Raw genomic sequence first — 16,976 nt, forward strand, 5'->3', positions numbered from 1 at the left:
GATGAGAAGGCTGGCAAGGTCGATAGAAGTATATTGGATATACATTGTGTTAATGTGTACTTTACTAGTACTCCTAGTAGCCCCAGGGTATTAGATACCGGTTCGGTTGCTAAGTGTTAGTAACTCGAAATAAAAGCTACGGAATAAACGGAGACTAGCTAAAGGTGAGCTGACGATATGTGTTGGAAGTGTTTCCAAGGTTGATATGATCAAGCATCGCACGCTCCCTCTACCATCGAGATTGGTATTAAAACCTAAATAATTGTTATTTGGTGTTTGCGTTGAGCATAGACATGATTGGATTATGTCTATCGTGATATGGTTATTCATTTAAGGAGAATAATGGTTACTCTGTTTATTTGAATAATACCTTCAATGATCTTACACCTAAAATGAATGGTTTATTGAATCTCGATTGTAGTGGTACACATGTTCATGCCAGAAGATAGTAATGATAGTACCACCTACTTGTGGCACTGCCACGTAAGTCATATCGGTATAAAACGCATGAAGAAGCTCCATGTTGATGGATCTTTGGGCTCACTCGTTTTTGAAAAGTTTGAGGCATGCGAACCATGTCTATTGGTGTATATGCATGAAGAAACTCCATGCAAATGGACCGTTTGGACTCACTTGATTTTGAATCACTTGAGACATGCAAATCATACCACATGGGCAAGATGACTGAAAGCCTCATTTTCAGTAAAATGGAACGAGAAAGGAACTTGTTGGAAGAAATACATTTTGATGTGTGCAGTCCAATGAGTGCTAAGGCGTGTAGTGGATATCATTATGTTCTTACTTCACAGATGATTTGAGTAGATGTTGAGTACATTTACTTGATAAATCACGAGTCTGAATTATTGAAAGGTTCAAGTAATTTCAGGGTGAAGTTGAAAGATCGTCGTGACAAGAGGATAAAAGATCTATGATATGATCATAGAGATGAATATCTGAATTACGAGTTTGGCATAGAATTAAGACATTGTGGAAATTGTTTCACAACTAATAAAGCCTGGAACACCATAGTGTGATGGTGTGTCCGAACATCATAACTGCACCCTATTGGATATGATGCATACCATGATGTCTCTTATCGAATTACCACGATAGTTTATGGGTTAGGCATTAGAGACAACCACATTTACTTTAAATAGGGCACCACGTAATTCCGATGAGATGACACCGTATGAACTATGGTTTAGGAAAACCTAAGCTATCATTTCTTAAAAGTTTGGGGCTGCGACGCTTATGTGAAAAAGTTTCAGGCTGATAAGCTCGAACCCAAAGCGGATAAATGCATCTTCATAGGACACCCAAAATAGTTGGGTATACCTCCTGTCTCAAATCCGAAAGCAATAAGGGATTGTTTCTAGAATTGGGTCCTTTCTCGAGGAAAAGTTTCTCTCGAAAGAATTGAGTGGGAGGATGGTGAAGACTTGATGAGGTTATTGAACTGTCACCTCAACTAGTGTATAGCAGGGCACAAAGAGTTATTCCTGTGGCACCTACACCAATTGAAGTGGAAGCTTATGATAGTGATCATGAAACTTCAGATCAAGTCACTACCAAACCTCGTAGGATGACAAGGATGAGTACTACTTCAGAGTGGTACGTGATCCTGTCTTGGAAGTCATGTTGCTAGACAACAATAAACCTACGAGCTATGGAGAAGCGATGGTGGGCCCGGATTCCAATAAATGGCTCGAGGCCATAAAATCCGAGAGAGGATCCATGTATGGAAACAAAGTGTAGACTTTGACAGAACAACTCGATGGTCATAAGGCTGTTGAGTACAGATGGATTTTAAAAGGAAGACGGACAATGATGGTAAATATCACCATTAAGAAAGCTCGACTTGTCGTTAAGAAGTTTCCGACAAGTTCAAGGAGTTGACTACGGTGAGACTTTCTCACTCGTAGTGATGCTACGAGTCTATTGGAATTATATTAGCGATTACTGCATTATTTATGAAATCTTGCAGATAGGATGTCAAAACATTGTTTCCTCGACGATTTTCTTGAGGAAAGGTTGTATGTGATACAACCGGAAGGTTTTTGTCAATCCTGAAAGATGCTAATAAGTATGCAAAGCTCCAGCAATCCTTCTAAGGACTGGAGTAAGCATCTCGGAGTTGGAATGTACGCTTTGATGAGATGATCAAAGTTTTGGGTGTATACAAAGTTTATGAGAAACTTGTATTTCCAAAGAAGTGAGTGGGAGCACTATAGAATTTCTGATGAGTATATGTAGTTGACATATTGTTGATCAGAAATGATGTAGAATTTCTGGAAAGCATATAGGGTTATTTGGAAAGTGTTTTTCAATGGAAAGCCTGGATCAAGCTACTTGAACATTGAGCATCAAGATCTATAAGGATAGATCAAAATGCTTAATGGTACTTTCAAATGAGCACATACCTTGACATGATCTTGAAGGTGTTCAAGATGGATCAGTCAAAGAAGGAGTTCTTGCCTGAGTTGTAAGGTATGAAGTTAAGACTTAAAGCTCAACCACGGCAGAAGAAAGAGGAAGGACGAAGGTCGTCCCCTATGCTTTTGTCATAGGCTCTATACGGTATGCCATGCTGAGTACCGCACCTGATGTGTGCCTTGCCACATATCTGGCAAGAGGGTACAAAGGTAATCTAGGAGTAGATCACCAGATAGCGGTCTAAATTATCCTTAGAGGAATGATGATATGTTTCTCGATTATGGAGGTGATAAAGAGTTCGACGTAAAGAGTTACATCGATGCAAGCTTAACACCTATCCGGATAGCTCTGAGTAGAGATGCCGGATACGTATAATGGAGCAACAATTTAGAATAGCTCCAAGTAGAACAGTTATTTGGAATATCTCCAAATAGAACGTGGTAGCTGCATCTGGGAGATGACATAGAGATTTGTAAAGCACACACGGATCTGAAAGGTTCAGACCCGTTGACTATAACCTCTCTCACAAGCATAACATGATCAAACCCAGAACTCATCGAGTGTTAATCACATGGTAAATGTGAACTAGATTATTGACTCTAGTAAACTCTTTGGGTGTTAGTCACATGGGATGTGACCTTGAGTGTTAATCACATATCGATGTGAACTAGATTATTGACTCTAGTGCAAGTGGGAGACTGTTGGAAATATGCCCTAGAGGCAATAATAAATTATTTATTATTATATTTCCTTGTTCATGATAATCGTTTATTATCCATGCTATAATTGTATTGATAGGAAACTCAGATACATGTGTGGATACATAGACAACACCATGTCCCTAGTAAGCCTCTAGTTGACTAGCTCGTTGATCAATAGATGGTTACGGTTTCCTGACCATGGACATTGGATGTCGTTGATAACGGGATCACATCATTAGGAGAATGATGTGATGGACAAGACCCAATCCTAAGCATAGCACTAGATCGTGTAGTTCGTATGCTAAAGCTTTTCTAATGTCAAGTATCATTTCCTTAGACCATGAGATTGTGCAACTCCCGGATACCGTAGGAGTGCTTTGGGTGTGCCAAACGTCACAACGTAACTAGGTGGCTATAAAGGTACACTACAGGTATCTCCGAAAGTGTCTGTTGGGTTGGCACGAATCGAGACTGGGATTTGTCACTCCGCGTAAACGGAGAGGTATCTCTGGGCCCACTCGGTAGGACATCATCATAATGTGCACAATGTGATCAAGGAGTTGATCACGGGATGATGTGTTACAAAACGAGTAAAGAGACTTGCCGGTAACGAGATTGAACAAGGTATCGGGATACCGACGATCGAATCTCGGGCAAGTATTGTACCGATAGACAAAGGGAATTGTATACAGGATTGATTAAGTCCTTGACATCGTGGTTCATCCGATGAGATCATCGTGGAACATGTGGGAGCAAACATGGGTATCCAGATCCCGCTGTTGGTTATTGACCGGAGAGTCATCTCGGTCATGTCTACATGTCTCCCGAACCCGTAGGGTCTACACACTTAAGGTTCGGTGACGCTAGGGTTATAGAGATATTAGTATGCGGTAACCCGAAAGTTGTTCGGAGTCCCGGATGAGATCCCGGACGTCACGAGGAGTTCCGGAATGGTCCGGAGGTAAAGAATTATATATAGGAAGTGCTATTTCGGCCATCAGGACAAGTTTCGGGGTCACCGGTATTGTACCGGGACCACCGGAAGGGTCCCGGGGGTCCATCGGGTGGGGCCACCTGCCCCGGGGACCACATGGGCTGTAGGGGGTGCGCCTTGGCCTATATGGGCCAAGGGCACCAGCCCCTAGAGGCTCATGCGCCAAAGGGACAAGAGGAGGGGAGAGTCCTAAAGGGGGAAGGCACCTCCGAGGTGCCTTGGGGAGGATGGACTCCTCCCCCCTTGGCCGCACCCTTCCTTGGAGGAAGGGGCAAGGCTGCGCCCTCCCCCTCTCCCTTGGCCCTATATATAGTGGGGGGAAGGGAGGGCAACCATACCCAAGCCCTGGCGCCTCCCTCTCCCTCCCATGACACATCTCCCTCCTCCCGCAGCGCTTGGCGAAGCCCTGTTGGAATCCCGCTACTTCCATCACCACGCCGTCGTGTTGCTGGATCTCCATCAACCTCTCCTTCCCCCTTGCTGGATCAAGAAGGAGGAGACGTCGCTGCTCCGTACGTGTGTTGAACTCGGAGGTGCCGTCCGTTCGGTGCTAGGATCATCGGTGATTTGGATCACGACAAGTACGACTCCATCAACCCCGTTCTCTTGAACGCTTCCTCGCGCGATCTACAAGGGTATGTAGATCCACTCCTCCCTCATTGCTAGATGACTCCATAGATTGATCTTGGTGAAACGTAAGAAAATTTTGAATTATTGCTACGTTCCCCAACATCAACCTCCGGCGACCCTGCCCTGCGTCTCTCGTCCATCGCTGGTGGCCCCTTGACGCGAGCTCACCAGCGCCCGAAGACCTCCGCCCGCTGGCCTCGAAGCAGCCCACGCTTAGGCCTTCCTAGCCGACCGGAGATGATTCCAGGTGATGCATTGTGCTCCGCTGAGCTCATCCATGGTCGGATCTCCTCGGGAGATGGTCGGGGCTGCCGGAATGAGAGCCGGCGCCGGCGCCTCTCCTCGGCTCTGCGTGCGGTGTCGGGGGAAGAAGAAAAAGGAGGCGGGAGGAGAGGGTTGACCGCGCGTGGACCCCATGGCCCCACCAGTCAGCGAGACAAGGGCCGGCCTCGCCTCTATTAACTAGGATAAATGGAAGCGTATTCGCTGGAATACGTCTTCCCTATCCGAAAGCGTACTCGGGCTCTATTGCGGTCCAGTTTACGTTTTCTCAGTCAGAAAGCATATTCTGTCAACAGGCGCTTTTTGTTTTCTCTCTCAGGGGCCTGTTTGTGGATATATTTTTATAGATAGGTCCCTGGCAGTCAAACACTCATGTCTTTTCAGCCACAACTCCAAATGAATTGATTCCAAAGCCAACTTCTTCGTCTCGTCGAGCCCGTTCTGTTGATATCACTTTCACCATGTGTTAATATCCTGGAAATGACCTTTTTTGCCCTTGCACGCAAACAGCCCCTCCGAGAGAGAACTGTTTCCAGCAAATCTTTCCGTGAGCTTCTCGCACTTCTTCCCAGTGATTTCTTCCACCCCAGGCAAGCCACACCCTCCATTTGCATGATTGCAATGCAGTGACATGGTTTATTTATTTGAACCTGTTTAAAATATTGCATTAGCTTGGTATGATTTGTTCATGGCATTTCTCGGAGCATTGTTGTGATCTTGATATTGCCATGATATTGCTTGGAGTTCTAGGACTTATGTTTTGATGATTATGTGGATGACATGTGCCTTTGGATTCTTAGTGGCTATTATGATTATTTTCATGATGGTACCTGGTATTATTTTGGAGTATTACTTTGGATATCATGTTGCCTTTGGATTATTAGTGGCTAGTGTTAGTTTCATCATGATGCTAGTTGATATTATGTTTTGGAGTATGGTGATGGAGATGATGCTTGCATGTGGATCATAGTTGGATAGTTAGTTCTTGATATTTGAGTAGTAGTATTATCGTTCTTGGGTTCATCATGATAGTAGTGTTATACTGTCCTCGGAGTATTTTCATATGACGATATTAAGCTTTGGATTATTTGTTGGATATTGCTATGACTTGGATTATAGTTTGATAGTTGATATCGGAGTATCAGTTATCACAGTTATATTTTTGGGGATAAATTCCGTCATTAAGTTGGTCAGGTGCCACCGAACCAAGCTTTCTCAAGTGAAACCACATTTGCCTTTATGGGAAGGCCCTAATGCGATGATATTGCCATGTCTCTCACCGGTGCCTCCAACGAGGGAAGGTTATGGGCGTGTGGTACCTTGATCAGGTAAGCGGACATAAGCCTTGTGTGCCCGTAGTTGGGTTTTGCGCGCTTTTGTCCCTGTTTGGGACCGTTTTGTTTGCCACGACGGTGGCCGTTGGTGCCTTTGGTAGGCACGGGGCCACCCAGGACTGAACCCAAAGGGGGTGTTGGTCGGAGTGGCTGGAAGAGTGTCATGGCAATAGATCGGTTTTGTCGGAACGCCATTGGTCCACCCGAATGGGAGTGCGAGTCCATGGGTTCCATGGTGTGGGTAAATTGTGCTACCTATGCAGAGTGTGTTCGTTTAAACTATTGATAGCCGCGTCCTTGGTCATGGGCATGGGTTCATACTAGGTTACACCGTTCGATCAACACTCACATGACAGAATGACTTATAGCTGATTTATATGATATATGTGAGCAATAATAGTTTGGCAGGATGTTGATGATGATGTTGAGATGATCTTGAGGATGATCATTCAGTTTGTGATGTAGTCACAAGGTGACCGTGTGGATATGTTGGTCACGAGGTGACCGTGTGGATATTTTGATCAGGAGGTGATCATGTGGACCACGAGGTGGTCGAGATGGTATTTGCTTGGCCGGTTAGCCAAGAATGAGGTTGTTGTTGGTATTGAGATGTTGGTTTATCAGTATTGTAGTAGTTTCATATCATTCTTAGTAGTTGTTGTTGTTGTATCCTAGTAGCTGTTAAATTCATTAACTTGTTAATGCTATGTTATTGTATTGCCTTGATGTTTATGGTTGTTGTGAGCTTGCAAGTACATTCAACGTACTGACCTGGAGTGTCATGCTAGATTGCAGGTGATGCCATGATTGCTTGATTGCTTGTCAAGGTTGCCGTGCGTGCGAGCTAGATTGTGTCCCAGCCAGAGTCCCTGCAGAGTGGAGTTCACCACCTTTTGTCGTTGTTCCGTTGCTAGCATAAAACAAGTGTAGTATCGCAGGCGTAGGGTCACCGTGCTGATTTGCCTCTTTGTAACATCAGGCCTTTGTATTGTTATTCTTGTAATAAGAGCTGATTTGTTCTATGTCAAGCAGTGCCGTATTCCAGAGAATTCTCCTCGATCTCTGGGCTGGAATATGGGGCGTTCTGGTTTCTCTGAGCCGGGGTTCCACAAAAGCATCGGAAGAGCGCCGATAGTTGCTGCGCACTTGAGCTGGTCTGACAAGCTAAAGGTCATGGCACACTTGGACCACCTGAGCGGGAGCGTGGCCTAGAGCTTGGGGAGAGCCGCGTTCACCTTGCGAGCGAACTGCTTGAAGATACGCTAAGAGGCTGGGGCCTGGGCTCCACCCAAGATGCAGGCGATGGTGCGTGGCTCCTGGAAGCCCCCAGCCCCCTCATCCTGATGATGGTCGTCCTTCCTTCTAGGCGGAGGCGACAGCGGAGGGAGGCCAGCGTTGCCCTAGGGGTGGTCCTCACGAGGCTGGTCTCTCCAGGTGCCCTTGTGAGGCAGGTACTGCCAGCAGTCCTCATGAGGCCGGTCGCGCCACTCCTGGCGGCGGCCGCGGTCGTCCCAGTGTAATCTACTTTGTACTCCTCCTCGGCCGTAGCCCCGATCGTTGCGCTTGGGGCGTGGACCGACGCGCCCATCGTGGATGGCCCTGAGCTCTTGAAAATCATTAGTGTTGTGGCTATGAACGTTGTGGAAGGCGCAGAATGGACGGCCGGCCTTGAATGACTAGGGGTGGTCACGGCCGCGCTTCATCTCTGGCTCTGCCATGAGCGCGACAGCCCCCTTGCGTTTCACGTCCTTGGCCTTGGCCTTCTTGTCCTCCTGGTCGACAGCTGGGAGTTCGAGGAGAGAAAGGCGCCCTTCCTCAGCTCTTGCGCACTTGGTTGCCATGTTGAACATCTCCAGGGCCGTGCATAGGTCTTCGTGGATGGCGAGCTCCTCCTTCATATTGACGTCGTGTATGCCATCGGAGAACGCGGAGATGATGGCCTCGTCCGTCACCTTGGGGATCTTGAGGCGGACGTTGTTGAAGCACTGGATGTATTTCTGCAGGGTCTCCCCTCGCTGTTGCTTGATGCGCCGCATGTCACCTGCGACAAACGGACGGTCACGAGTGCCCTGGAAGTTGGCGATGAAACACTCGCGCATCTTGCCCCAGGAGGAGACCGATCCCGCAGGCAGGTTGAGGGCCATGAGTGTACGCCATCCTTGAGGGCCATGGGAAACTAGTTCGCCATGACCTTCTCCTCGCTGTTGGCTGCCTCGATGCTTAGCTCATAGAGCTGCATGAACTCAGCAGGGTCGGGGATGCCGTCGTAGCGTGGAGGCAGGTCGACGATATGCAGCTCAGGAGTGAAGGAACTGCAGCCTGTGGTGGTCACTAGGGCCCGTCCCGGAGGCGGAGCCTGGTCCTGGTGTCCATGTGCCGCTGCCACACGCGGTATGCGGTCTTGACGTGGTGGTGCTGGGACTGGGAGTGCAGGAGCGTTTTCTTGCGACCGAGGGACTTCTTGGCAGCTTCCTCCTTCGTGCACTGGTGCCCTGTGCAGTGGGTCGCGTTGCGGGACCTCGCATCTTGTTGCGAGGGCGGCGTCTTGATGCGGAGGTGGCGGAGGCGCTCCATGGGCCACGTCGCCCGCAGCTGGAGATGGGTGAGGCAACGAGAGGGACGGTGTGGGGGAGCCCCCAGCGGTGCTGACGAGCTCAACGATGCAGTCCAGCCAATCTTCGTACATGTCGTCGACCGGGCGGTAACGTAGGATCTTGATGACCCACAAGTATAGGGGATCTATCATAGTCCTTTCGATAAGTAAGAGTGTCGAACCCAACAAGGAGCAGAAGGAAATGATAAGCGGTTTCCAGCAAGGTATTCTCTGCAAGTACTGAAATAAGTGGTAACAGATAGTTTTGTGATAAGATAATTTGTAACGAGCAACAAGTAACAAAAGTAAATAAGGTGCAGCAAGGTGGCCCAATCCTTTTTGTAGCAAAGGACAAGCCTGGACAAACTCTTATACGATGTAAAGCGCTCCTGAGGACACATGGGAATATCGTCAAGCTAGTTTTCATCACGCTCATATGATTCGTGTTCGGTATTTTGATAATTTGGTATGTGGGTGGACTGGTGCTTGGGTGCTTCCCTTACTTGGACAAGCATCCCATTTATGATTAACCTCTATTGCAAGCATCCGCAAATAAAACAAAAGTATTAAGGTAAACGTAACCATAGCATGAAACATATGGATCCAAATCAGCCCCTTACGAAGCAACGCATAAACTGGGGCTCAAGCTTCTGTCACTCTAGCAACCCATCATCTACTTATTACTTCCCAATGCCTTCCTCTAGGCCCAAACAATGGTGAAGTTTCATGTAGTCGACGTTCACATAACACCACTAGAGGAGAGACAACATACATCTCATCAAAATATCGAACGAATACCAAATTCACATGACTACTAATAGCAAGACTTCTCCCATGTCCTCAGGAACAAAAGTAACTACTCACAACGCATAAACATGTTCATAATCATAGGGGTATTAATGTGCATATAGGATCTGAACATATGATCTTCCACCAATTAAACCAACTAGCATCAACTACAAGGAGTAATTAACACTACTAGCAACCTACTAGCACCAATCCCGGACTTGGAGACAAGAATTGGATACAAGAGATGAACTAGGGTTTTGAGATGAGATGGTGATGTTGAAGATGTTGATGGAGATTGCCCTCTCCCGATGAGAGGAGCGTTGGTGATGACGATGGCGATGATTCCCACCTCCAGGAGGGAAGTTTCCCCAGCAGAATAGCCCCGCCAGAACCCTAGATTGGCTCCGCCAAGGTTCCGCCTCATGGCGGCGGAGTTTCATCCGAGAAGATGGATTGTGATTTTTTTCCTATCGAATGAGTCCATATAGTAGAAGATGGTCACCGGAGGGCCCACGAGGTAGGGGGCGCGCCCAAGGGGGTAGGGCGCGCCCCCCACCCTCGTGGGCAGGGTGTGGCCCCCCTGGTGAAGTTCTTGCGCTCAATGTTTTTTATATATTTGGAAAACATCATCCGTGAAGTTTCAGGACTTTTGGAGCTGTGCAGAATAGGTCTCTAATATTTGCTCCTTTTCCAGCCAGAATCCCAGCTGCCGGCATTCTCCCTCTTTATCTAAACCTTGTAAAATAAGAGAGAATAGGCATAAGTATTGTGACATAATGTGTAATAACAGCCCATAATGCAATAAGTATTGATATAAAATCATGATGCAAAATGGACATATCAACTCCCCAAAGCTTAGACCTCGCTTGTCCTCAAGCGAAAAGCCGAAATCGAAAATATGTCCACATCTTTAGAGATGAAGGTGTTGATAAAAATAAAATACAGACATGAGGGCATCATGATCATTCTTAGAGCAGCAACTTATATAATTCTTGTCATATGATATCTTATGCTAGAGTAATAATTCAATCACAATATCAAGTATGAATCGTAAACTTCATTGAAAACTAACAAACTATAATCTCAGTCATTGAAGCAATTGCAATTTATCATAACATAGGAAAGAGTCAATGTATAAGAGCTTTTCAGCAAGTCCACATACTCAACTATCATATAATCTTTCACAATTGCTGACACTCACGCAATACTTATGGGTATGGAGTTTTAATCGGACACAGAGAAAGATAGGGGCTTATAGTTTTGCTTCCCAATGTTTTAGCTCAAGGGTAATGTCAACAGTAATAGTTCATGAAAACTCACATCCAATTAGCCATATATACCAAGATCTTTCCAACATATTGTTCTTGCCAAAGGATAAAATGTAAAAAGGAAGGGGGGAGATCACCATGACTCTTTTGCAGTGTAGGAGATAAAAGTAAAAGATAGGCCCTCCGCAGAGGGAAGCAGAGGTTGTCATGCGCTTTTGTGGGTAAATGCACAAAATCCTAATGCGAAAGAACGTCACATTATATTGCCACTTGTGATATGGACCTTTATTATGCAGTCTGTCGCTTTTATTACTTCCATATCACACGATCGTATAAAGCTTATTTCTTCCACACCAATCAATCATACATATTTAGAGAGCAATTTTTATTACTTGCACTGATGACAACTTACTTGATGGATCTTACTCAATCCAAAGGTAGGTATAGTGTACTCTCATGGCAAAACTGGTTTAAGGGTATTTGGAAGCACAAGTAGTATCTCTACTTGGTGCAATGAATTTGGCTAGCATGAGGGAGAAAGGCAAGCTCAACATGTTGGAGGATCCAAGACAATATAATTTATCTCAGATGTAAGAAAACATAACTCATTATGTTGTCTTCCTTGTCCAATGTCAACTCTTTAGCATGTCATATTTTAATGAGTGCTCACAATCATAAAAGATGCCCAAGAAAGTATATTTATATGTGAGGACCTCTCTTTCTTTATTACTTCCTATTAATTGCAACGATGACCAAAACTATGTTTGTCAACCCTCAACAACTTTTATTCATCATACTCTTTCTATGTGAGCTCATTACTCTCCATAAGACTCACATGATCTCTTTGTTTCTTTTCATTTCTTTCTCTTTTCTTTTATTCCTTTACGATCATGGAAAAATAATCAAGCCCTTGACTCAACACTAATCTTTATTATATATCTCACGGGCTCGATTACATAGAAGAATAATAAAGCAAACCTCACAACTAGATCATTCTAAGAACTTTTATTCTACTGGATCAAGATATTATCAAAATGATCGAACTAAGAAAAACAGCAAACATAAAAGTGATGGTGATACGATACCGGGGCACTCCCCCAAGCTTGGCAGTTTCCAAGTGGAGTGCCCATACCAGATACTCAATTCTTCTTTGTTTGAGGAGACAGTGGTGATGTTGATGATGGATAGTCGCACATCGAGCGTAGAAGGTCTTCTAGCTTGCGGATAATGCCCTTGAGTGCGATGATATGCTCCTTCAACAAAATATTTTCACGTGTGAGATACTTATTTTGTATACGAGCCAAGTCAATCATCTTGAAAGCTTCGATTTCTGTTGGGGTAAAAAGATTGTGATCCAGTTGAAGGGTGTCCTCTGTTGCTGGAACTTGGTCCACCATGGCCTTCTTGATCCCTTCATCCTTGTTAATCTCCATAGGTTCTTCTCTCTTCAGCTCTATCTTCATTAGCCAAGCATCATTGCCCTCATGGTTGGAGGAGGGAGACGACATAGTGCCTGGCCTTGAGAACCCTGACAGAAAATAGCTCGAAACAAAGACAGGAAGATTTTTGCGTGATACGGGAGCCAAAACCCCTGGGAGATTATATAATGAATTTTTACCGACTAAAATACGTGTCCTGTAAGAAAACGGAGTTCGGAGAGCACACGAGGTGCCCATGAGGTAGGGGGCGCGCCCAGGGGGTAGGGCGCGCCCTCCACCCTCGTGGAGCCCTCGTGTCCTTTCCGGACTGCTGCTTAATTTTCTATTTTTCTAAATATTCCAAAACGGAGAAATATTGACTTAAAAACTTTTTTGGAGTCGGTTTACTTACCGTACCACATACCCATTCCTTTTTGGAGTCTGAAACGTTAAGGAAAGTGTCCCTTATTTATTCCTCCGGGGTTACGGTTTCAATAACATTGGTTTCAACATTTATGGGATTACCTGAGATATAATGTTTGATTCTTTGACCATTTACCACCTTCGGATTTGTGCCTTCGAAGTTGTTGATTTTTATGGCATCGGAACGGTAGACCTCTTCGATAACGTAAGGACCTTCCCATTTAGAGAGAAGTTTTCCTGCAAAAAATCTTAAACGAGAGTTGTATAGCAATACATAATCACCTACATTAAACTCACGCTTTTGTATTCTTTTATCATGCCACCTTTTAACTTTTTCTTTGAACAACTTGGCATTTTCGTAGGCTTGGGTTCTCCATTCATCAAGTGAGTTAATATCAAATAACCTCTTCTCAGCGGCAAGTTTAAAATCATAATTTAGTTCTTTAAAAGCCCAATAAGCCTTGTGTTCTAGTTCGAGAGGTAAGTGACATGCTTTTCCATAGACCATTTTGTACGGAGACATACCCATAGGATTTTTATATGAAGTTCTATAGGCCCATAATGCATCATCAAGTTTCTTGGACCAATTCTTTCGGGACCTATTAACAGTCTTTTGCAAAATTAATTTGAGGTCTCTATTACTCAATTCTACTTGACCACTAGACTGAGGGTGATAAGGGGATGCAATTCTATGGTCAACATCATATTTAGCAAGCATTTTACAGAAAGCACCATGAATAAAATGTGCACCACCATCAGTCATTAATTATCTAGGGGCTCCAAACCTTGGAAAGATAACTTCTTCAAGCATTTTAATAGAAGTGTTATGATCAACACTACTAGTTGGAATAGCTTCTACCCACATAGTAATGTAATCAACAACAACTAAAATATGTGTATAACCATTAGAGGAAGGAAAAGGTCCCATATAGTCAAAGCCCCAAATATCAAATGGTTCAATAACAAGTGAATAATTCATAGGCATTTCTTGACGTCTACTAATATTACCAATTCTTTGACATTCATCACAAGATAAGACAAACTTACGGGCATCCTTGAAGAGAGTAGGCCAATAAAAACCAGATTGTAGTACCTTATGTGCAGTTCTATCTCCAGCATGGTGCCCTCCATAAGCTTCGGAGTGACACTTGCGTAGGATCTGTTCCTGTTCATGCTCAGGTACACAACGTCTAATAACACCATCTACTCCTTCTTTATAAAGATGTGGGTCATCCCAAAAGTAATGCCTCAAATCATAGAAGAACTTTTTATTTTGCTGTTATGTGAAACTAGGTGGTATAAACTTAGCAACAATGTAATTAGCATAATCAGCATACCATGGAGCAGTATGAGAAGCATTTATGACACTTAATTGCTCATCAGGAAAGCTATCATAAATAGGTAGTGGGTCATCAAGCACATTTTCTAACCTAGACAAGTTGTCTGCAACGGGGTTCTCGGCTCCTTTTCTATCAACAATATGTAAGTCAAATTCTTGAAGCAAGAGAACCCATCTAATAATTCTAGGTTTAGCATCTTTCTTTTCCATAAGATATTTAATAGAAGCATGATCAGTGTGAATAGTTACTTTAGAATCAACAATATAAGGTCTAAACTTATCACAGGCAAATACAACCGCTAAGAATTCTTTTTCAGTAGTAGCATAATTTCTTTGGGCATTTTCTAGAGTTTTACTAGCATATTGAATAACATTTAGTTTCTTATCAACTCTTTGTCCTAGAACAACACCTACAGCATAATCACTAGCATCACACATAATTTCAAAGGGTAAATTCCAATCAGGTGGCTGAACAATAGGTGCAAAGATCAATGCTTTCTTAAGTATTTCAAATGCTTCTACACAATCATCATCAAAGACAAATGGTATATCTTTTTGTAATAAAGCAGTCAGAGGCCGAGAGATTTTTGAGAAGTCCATAATGAGCCTCCTATAAAAACCGGCATGACCAAGGAAACTTCTTATACCTTTGATGTCCTTGGGACATGGCATCTTTTCAATAGCATCAACCTTGGGCTTTATCAACTTCAATACCTCTTTCAGAAACTTTATGCCCCAAGACAATACCTTCATTAACAATAAAGTGGCACTTTTCCCAATTTAGGACAAGATTAGTCTCTTCTCATCTCTGCAAAACTCGATCAAGGTTGCTCAAGCAATCATCAAAAGAAGATCCACAGACGGAAAAGTCATCCAGGAGAACCTCACAAATATTTTCACAAAAGTCAGAGAATATAGCCATCATGCATCTTTGAAAGGTAGCAGGTGCATTACATAAACCAAAAGGCATACGTCTATAAGAAAAAGTACCAAGAGGGCACGTAAAAGTAGTCTTTGATTGATCTTTGGCTGACATGGGTATTTGAGAGAAACCAGAATAACCATCTAGAAAGCAAAAAATGTGTATGTTTGGATAATCTTTCTAGCATTTGATCGATAAAAGGTAAGGGGTAATGATCCTTTTTAGTAGACTTATTTAATTTGCGGAAATCAATTACCATCCTATAACCAGTAATAATTCTTTGAGGAATCAATTCATATTTGTCATTAAGAACAACATTAATACCTCCCTTCTTAGGGACACAATGGACAGGGCTTACCCGCTGACTATCAGCAACGGTGTAAATTATACCTTCCTCAAGGAGCTTTAGTATCTCCTTTCTTACCACTTCTTTTCATTTTAGGATTCAGTCGGCGTTGATGATCACGAACTGGTTTAGCATCTTCTTCAAAATTAATTTTATGTTGGCATAGAGTGGGACTAATGCCCTTAAGATCATCAAGAGTATACCCAATAGCAGCACGGTGCTTCTTCGGAATTTTCAATAATCTATCTTATTCATGTTCTGAAAGGATAGCACTAATAATAACAGGATATATCTTTTTCTCATCAAGATAAGCATATTTAATAGTATCCGGTAAAGGTTTAAGCTCAAACACAGGAGGAGGATCTACTAGGATTTCAACAGGTAAATTGTGTTTCAGAATAGGTTCCTGTTTAAAGAATACTTCATCTAATTCCCTTCTTTCATTCATAAACATATCATTTTCATGGTCTAGCAAATATTGTTCTAAAGGATCACTAGGAGGTACGGCAATAGAAGCAAGACAAATAATTTCATCTTTACTAGGTAATTCTTCTTCACGGTGTTGTCTACTAAATTTAGAAAAATTAAATTCATGAGTCATATCATCTAAACCAATAGTAACAACATCCCTTTTGCAATCTATGGTAGCATTAACAGTATTTAAGAAGGGTCTACCAAATATAATAGGACAGAAGCTCTCTTGTGGGCAACCAAGAACAAGAAAATCAGCAGGATATTTAGTTTTCCCACACAAGACATCAACATCTCTAACAATTCCCATTGGTGAAATAGTATCTCTATTAGCAAGTTTAATTGTGACATCAATATCTTCTAACTCAACAGGTGCAATGCCATGCATAATTTCTTTGTATAAGTCAATAGGTATTGCACTAGCACTAGCACCCATATCACATAAGCCATGATAACAATGATATCCTATTTTAACAGAAATAACAGGCATACCTACCACAGGTCTAGGTTTATCTGTATCAAGGGGTTTAGCAATTATAGCAGTTTCATCACAGAAATAAATAACATGTCCATCTATATTATTAGACAAGAGATCTTTAACAATAGCAATACTAGGTTCAACTTTAACTTTCTTAGGAGGTGTATATGTTTTAATATTGCTTTTACGAACCACAGTTGAAGCTTTAGCATGATCCTTGATCCTAACAGGGAAAGGCGGTTTCTCAACATAAGAAGTAGGAACAATAGGATCATTATAAGTAATAGTCTTTTCTTCAACTTTAATAGGTGCAGATACTTTTACTTCTATAGGAGGATGATATTTAAACCACTTCTCCTTGGTACGATCAACATAAGCAGCAAAAGATTCACAGAAAGAAGCTACTATCTCAGAGTCAAGTCCATATTTAGTGCTAAATTTACGGAAAATATCGGTATCCATAAAAGATTTAACACAATCAAAACTAGGTGTCATACCTGACTCCTTACCATTGTCGAGGTCCCAATCTTCGGAGTTGCGTTTAATTCTTTCCAA

The sequence above is a fragment of the Triticum urartu genome, chromosome 5A (genome assembly GCF_056163025.1).
Source record: "Triticum urartu cultivar PI428250 chromosome 5A, HENAU_Tu73, whole genome shotgun sequence".
Taxonomy (NCBI): Eukaryota; Viridiplantae; Streptophyta; class Magnoliopsida; order Poales; family Poaceae; genus Triticum; species Triticum urartu.